A 7,857-nucleotide genomic window follows, 5' to 3' on the forward strand; every position below is an offset into this window, starting at 1 on the left:
TGACTGCATCAAAACACAACCCAAACCCAGATGTGAGGCATCACATTATATCACAAACTTCTCCTGATCTGTTGGAAGACTCAGAATTGGAGTTGTAATCAACCTCTGCTTCAGTTCCTGGAAGCTGTTCTCACACCTGGCTGACCACACAAACTTTTGATTCTTGCGTGTCAGCTCAGTCAATGAAGTGGCAATCTTTGAGAACCCTTCCACGAAACGTCTATAATAACATGCCAATCCAAGAAAACTTCTAACCTCTGAAGCATTTCTTGGCCTTGGCCAATCTCTAACCGCCTCAATCTTGACCGGGTCCACCTTAATCCCTTCCTTACTAACAATGTGCCCAAGGAAAGTTACCTGAGATAACCAGAACTCACATTTCTTGAATTTTTCAAATAATCTGTGTTCCCTCAGTCTTTGTAGAACCAATCTCTGGTGCTGCTCATGTTCTGACTCTGACTGAGAATAAACCAGAATATCATCGATGAAGACGATCACAAACTGGTCCAAATAATCCTTGAACACTCTGTTCATCAAATCCAATAAAGCAAATGGGCATTATTCAATCCAAAAGACATGACTAAGAACTCATAATGCCCATATCTAGTGCGAAAAGTAGTCTTTGGTATATCTCCATCCTTAACCCTTAGCTGATGATAACCAGATCTAAGGTCTATCTTTGAGAATACCCTTTTACCTTGCAATTGATCAAACAAATCATCTATCCTTGGTAGAGGATACTTTTTCTTAATTGTTAACTTATTCAGTTCTCTGTAATCAATACATATCCTCAGAGAACCATCTTTCTCCTTCATAAACAGAACTAGTGCACCCCACGGTGAGAAACTAGGTCTGATAAAACCTAAGTCTAACAGCTCCTACAGTTGTACTTTCAGTTCTTTTAGTTCTGCTGGTGCTATTTTGTAAGGTGCTCTAGACATTGGCTCCATCCCTGGTGCCAATTCTATCACAAATTCAATCTCTTTGTGTGGCGGCAACCCTGGTAGATCTTTTGGAAACACATCCAGAAACTCACAGACTAATCTGGTCTCCTCTGGTCCCACTGGCATGGCCTAAGTGGTATCAATCACACTGGCTAAGAATCCTATGCAACCTCCTTGCAATATATCCCTATCCCTCATAATAGATATCATAGGAATACGGGGTCCATGCACAGTGCCAAGAAACACAAAAGGATCCTCACCTTCAGGCTCAAAGGTTACCATCTTCCTTCTGCAATCTATGGTTGCCCCATACTTCACTAACCAATCCATACCCAGAATCATGTCAAAGTCAATCATAACCAACTCTATCAAATCAACTGACAACTCTCAGCCCTCTACTATCACTGGCAGTGATCTAACCCATCTTCTAGATACTACTAACTCCCCAGTGGGTAATAAGGTCCCAAACCCCACAGCATAATAATCACATGGTCTACACAGTCTATCAATAATTCTACTAGCAACAAAAGAATGTGTAGCACCTGGATCAATCAAAATAGTATAAGGGGTTCCAGCACTAAAAAGTTGACCTGTAACTACTGAAGGTGAAGCCTCAGCTTCTGCTTGAGTCAATGCGAATGCTCGAGCTGGGGTTGAGCTGTCCGCCTTCCTGGGTTCTTCCTTTCTTTCTTTTGGGAAATCTTTCTTGAAATATCCCACTGCCCCACATAAGAAGTAAGCTTTTGCCCTACACTCCCCCGTATGGCACCTCTTGCACCTAAGGCACTCAGGATAAGTCCTCCAAGCCTCACTGCCACCCTAGCGGCCCAATGAAATACCATGTGGTCGTCTATCGGGACCTGGAGCTGGGAAGGTATCATGAGCCTTCCTCTTCTGATCACTGGGTCCTCCACCCCTACCTGACCCTACAAATGGAGGTCCTGTCCTCCTAAACTCTCTTCTGGCTGCATTGTCCCGCCAGATCTTGTTCTCTGTGCTCTCAGCTGTGAGCACCTTCTCAACCACCTGTGCATAAGTAGTACTCCAGCCACAGTGGTGATACGAACATCCCGGGCTATTCTAGGCTGCAGCCCCTGGAGAAACCTCTCCCTCCTAGTCCCATCAGTGGGCATCAACTCCATGGAAAACTTTGCCAATCTGTCAAACTTCAGAGCATATTAAGTCACTAACAGACTCCCTTGAAGTAATATACTGAACTCTTCAGCCTTTGCAACCTTGATGGCATCATTATAATACTTCTCATTAAATAGGGTTTGAAACTTTTCCCAACTCAGGGCATTAACATCTCTGGTATGGGTTATCACTTCCCACCAAATTCGGGCATTCTCCTGAAACATATATGTGGCACAAGCCACCCTCTCATTACCAGACACCCTCATAAAGTCAAGGATAGTGGTAACCATGCTCATCCATTCCTCATCCTTTGTTGGATCTGCACTGCCCTAAAAAACTGGAGGTTGCTGTTTTCTGAACCTTTCATAAAGAGGTTCTCATTTACTTCCAGCCTCTGGCGACTGCTCAATTGTTGGTACCGCTACCGATGGTGCCTCTGGTAAAACATTCCCTACAGGAACCTATTGTTGTCTCAAGAGGCAAATTTCTTCTTCCTGCCTCATAACTCTTGCTTGCTGTACGCCCTGATTTTCCCACGGGCTGATTAGCGAGCTGAGCTGCGGCCTAATCAGGATTATCTCGTGGACATCCCCAAGACCGGAGCTTCCGTCATAAGGTCGTACCTCCTTAGCTCGAGGCAACCCAAGGGTTCGCCAGGATTGCCTAAGACTTGAGTTTGGACTTTGAAGGCCGAAGGTCGAGTTAAGTGTCCAGCTCGTGGTGAGAGCTGGATATGGAGGCTACAACCCCTTTTGTAAAGTCAACACACGCAAGGTAAACATGCATATACCAGACATCACGTGTCTGATATGCCCCTGACTTCTCGGACACGCAGCAGGAACGTGCGTATTCAGACACCCACAACTGGGTTGGGCCGTGCGGCCCATTATCTCCTTACCTATTGATTTGACCACACTCATGTGTCAGGTTTAGGAATTAATCATGAATGTCACAGAGTTGATACGATAGGTAAGAAGGTCACGGGATGACCTTCTTACCAACTCCCAGGTGCCTTCTCCTATAAATATGGAGACCCTGGAAATGAATGAGGGTTGGATTATCTCTTGTAAGAAATATCCTGTAATCATATACCCAGAATAGAGCAATAATATTGACTAGTGGAGTAGAAGGATTTTAACCTTTGAACCACTTAAAAACCGTGTCTTGAATCACCATCTCATTTTCTAAGATCACATATCTGTTTCGGTTCATTATTAGCACTAATCCTTTTCTCTTCTTTTCTTAAATTACCTGTTGGCGAAGAACCGCGTCAACACTTGCAAATCAGCAAACAGCTGCTGCCAGTTATCAAGAGCTGGCTGAGAAATCTGATTCTGGTCATTCTCTTGACCCTGTCTATCATTATGGCCCTGATCTTCCTGGCCAGCTGATGAATCTGTCTGCCTTGGAATCATATTATCAACTTAAACCTTGTTGCAATAATCAATGTGGCCAGTTAGGCAGTAATAACTAAACCTCTTGCCGCCTCACGGTCCAAGATCAAGCAGATATTCATCCATGTTCCACAATCATACAAATAAACATGTTGAGACATGATCATAACATTTAGCATTTAGCAATTAATCATTATCAATTAACAATGCAAATAAGCATGTTCTAGCAATATCGGTACTAATAAGCACGTTCTTCCTTATGATGTAGCAGTCAAGGTCCAACCTTATTAATGTATCTCATGTAGATAGGTAAAACATTTATATTCTATTTAAGCAGTTAAACACATAACCACATAAATAGTTACCAAACCATAATTCGAGCTTGTCTTCAGTGGCGAGTGTACATGCCTAGCCAGTCTATAGGAACCCTAAACCTTGGCACGCTTTGATACCAAGTTGTAACGCCCTAGTTACTCCAAGACCGTTAGTGTGGACTTTAAACAATGCGTAACTCGCTAAACGAGTCATTTTGGTTATAAACGTGCATCTAGGTGTTATTAATAGGCTAAGGTGAAAAATCTCGATCAAAAGAAATGGATATATATTATTTAAAACATTAAACTGTACATGGGCCCATAAAAGTGTTTACAAAGTTATTTACAATCCAAAATGGTCATTACAGTGTAAAAGTTACAACCCGCCGACCTAAGCGGCAAAAATAGGGTTAATCCCTAGTTCCTCTGAGAAACACCTTGGCCGTGGTGGTCAAGCGGCCACATATGTACACATCGCCACTTATGCTCTCCACTCAAGGCTGGTAGAGTTTTTCTTTCCCTTTACCTGCACCACATAGCACCCGCGAGCCAAGGCTCAACAAGAAAACTTATTACTGCATGTATGTAATATCGATAAATGATTCTGGTAATCATTCTGGGGCTTGCAGCCCTAATCAGATAGTGAGTCACACTTTGGGGCTCCGCAACCTAATCAGATAAGTGACTATTAAGTCATACTCTAAATAGATGACTAATAAGTCTATGTCTGGATAGATGACTAATAAGTCTATCTCTAAATAGATGACTAATAAGTTTATCTCTGTATAGATGACTCATAAGTCTATCAATGTATAGATTAATGATAAGTCTATCTCTGGGGCTCTACACCCTAAGCCATGTGACGTTCAGTCATCTGAGCCTTTTGGCCTTGGCTCTACGTAACTAGCCTCTAGACTAGACAAGCAATTTTAGTTTTCATCGAACTTGGGGTCGGTCAAGCATTTCATGCTCATGTTGATTAGATCTAATCATTTCGGCCTGTGTTAAACACATTAATGTCGTTCTTGACTCTTAAGCCAATACCATACAACCAGTGCTCATATCCTACTGAACTTGACTGATAAGTCACAGCTTCAGGATCCATACTAAACACCATTGCCGTTTTCTGACTAATAAGTCAATACCATACACAGATAAGCAAAGTTGTTATGCATTTACAATGCAATCAACAAGAAAACTTATTACTGCATGTATGCAATATCGATCAATGATTCTGGTAATCATTCTGGGGCTTGCAGCCCTAATCAGATAGTGAGTCACACTTTGGGGCTCTGCACCCTAATCAGATAAGTGACTATTAAGTCATACTCTGAATAGATGACTAATAAGTCTATCTCTGTATAGATTACCGATAAGTCTATCTCTGGTGCTCTGCACCCTAAGCCATGTGACGTTCAGTCATCTGAGCCTTTTGGCCCTGGCTCTGTGTAACTAGCCTCTAGAGTAGACAAGCGATTTTAGTTTTCATCGAACTTGGGGTCGGTCAAGTATTTCATGCTCATGTTGATTAAATCTAATCATTTCGGCCTGTGTTAAACACATTAATGTCGTTCTTGACTCTTAAGCTAATACCATACGACAAGTGCTCATATCCCCGCTGAACTTGACTGATAAGCCACAACTCAAAATCTCATCAACACATAAAATCCAATTCAAAGCTTGAAAACTTGAAACTCAAAACTTAAAGCTTGGATTACCTCTGATTAAGTCGTTTCTCGCTAAATCCTCTGGTTAATAAGCTTCTAATCTTCCCTAGAATTACTATAACTTGATCCTTACTTGAATTTGAGTCCTAAAACTCAAGTTTCATTCGAAAATGCGACGAATAGTAAAAAAGGATAACGGGAGAAAGAGAAAAAGTGTTTGAACGTATTTTCCTTCTGATAGGTTACTTCAAGCTTAAGTAACCTCAAGTAAATCCTAATGCTCGGGGTCCCAAAAACGCCCCCAGGGTAAAATAGTCAAAATTCCCAGAATTTCCTCCTGATCTCACTAACTCCCAATATATCATCAAATAATCATTCTCATTACCCAATATCCCGATAATTGACCCCGTTATGACAAAATTGCTAATTTGATTCCTAGGATCGTCTCATGCCGAATAGCTCAAACATATCCACATAATAATGTCGTCTCACCCATAAATCACCAGCATGCACATAAATATACAAATATTCCCTCAAAGGGCAAAATTACAAAAATGCCCTTCTAATAAGAAGTGGGCCCACATGCATGCAATTATCATCATATAACAATATAATTCATAAATCATGCAGATAATCACATAATTGCATATTAAATCAATTATGGCTCTCCTGACCCCCTAATACAGGCATTAAGACACATTAGGGAATTCGGGACATTACAAACATTTTGCCCCCTCAAAAGTATTGGTTCGAATCCTATGAGAAGGAAACTTTTGAACTTCTACTTTCGAAAATTGTGCCACGTACCACACTCGAGTATGGACACGCGTCAGTCAAGGGTTGCACACTCAGAGTACTTGAGTACTCTCTATATCTGCCCACGTCTTTTCATATCTCCTTTTTGCCGCCATTATCATATTTACACCCCATCCATCGGATCAAACTCCAAATCAAACCAACGGCCAAGATTTGTCCGACCCTTGACCTCTTCTGGGATATATATTCACTTCGTCTTCTTCACCTTCACTTTCACTCTATTTTCCAAAGAGAGAAAATATGAACTAGAGCAAACCAAAGCCCCCTCTTTTTTTTCTTATATTGCATGTTCTCCAAACCGAAGAAACAGACTAACTCCAACACTTTCGACTCCGTGAAGTCTTTCCTGCATCCAATCCTTCAATCGACAATCTCATTATATCCACAGACATTTGTGCGTAAGTTTCTATTCTTGACTCTTGCTTTCATATTCATACATTTTTACGTGTATCTTATGTATTGCGAACAGGTTTGCTAGTTTTTTTTTTAGTTTTTAGTTTTATAAAGCTATTTACTTGATACTAAGCAAACTTGTGATCCAAAGTATCATAATATAATCAGAATAGCATTTTTAAACCCAAATTCTTTGGTGCAAAAATGCAAAAATGGGGTCTTTTTGGTTAGAAATAGAGTTTCGTGCAATCCAAGAAATAGGGGTTTTTTATTTAGGGTTTTTACTACACAAATCCCAAAAAATATCACCTTTTTTGGGTAACCGTCTGCTTTATTCCTGAAAATCTGGGATACCTTGAAACTGGTATCCACCTCCTCACCCTCGCGTGAGTACACGCTCGAAACCCGAACTTTACAATAGTTCGGGGATCACATCTGAATTAATCTTGCCCTTTCGAGATTCTAATCTCGATTGAGGTAATCTCGTTATCTTGAGCTTTTGAGCTCGAGTTATCGATATCATGTTTTCCTGATTATTTCTAATATATTGGGCCCTCACCCATTTCTTTCTTGTTAGATTTTGTAGTACTCTGAGAATCTATGGGGGTCCGAGTTCGCTATCCCTTATCTCCCACCAACTCCTCGTCCCGAATCACCTTTCACTCGAAACTAGCGCCTAATTCGCAAGCACGAAGAATGGTGCGAGCAAGAAGATACAAGAGACCACTTTCGACTTCAAATTGACGAGATCATTGAAAAAAAAAAAAAAGACTTCGAGTGGCAACCTACCCTAACCCAAACCCCGAGACTAGGCCTATCCCATTAGACCCTAAACTCAAAGTCACCATAGCCTTTCCTCCGGGTAAGCTCGCATTCCATTTAATGGAGGGTCCTTCCAACCAACCACCTAAAGCTCCCAAAACACTATCCATGCCAGTCTTGGAGAATTCTTTCTTCGAGGCCGAACATTACCGAAGCTCCATCACCTCAACTCAACAAATCTCCGAGCTCCTTTCTTGCAATGGATTGAGACTATCGGGAGGCCTAATATGTCGTCCTGCTAGCTCCGATGAAAGGAGCTGCTTTGCGCCTGGGGATGGAAACCCAGATAGGAAAGTTAAGCTCACGGCTTGGAGCCGTGAGCACTTACGAGCTGGAGCCCTACTGCCCCTGAAGGACTACTTTCAAGGCTTTC

Source organism: Humulus lupulus, chromosome 9 (genome assembly GCF_963169125.1).
Source record: "Humulus lupulus chromosome 9, drHumLupu1.1, whole genome shotgun sequence".
NCBI classification, from domain to species: Eukaryota; Viridiplantae; Streptophyta; class Magnoliopsida; order Rosales; family Cannabaceae; genus Humulus; species Humulus lupulus.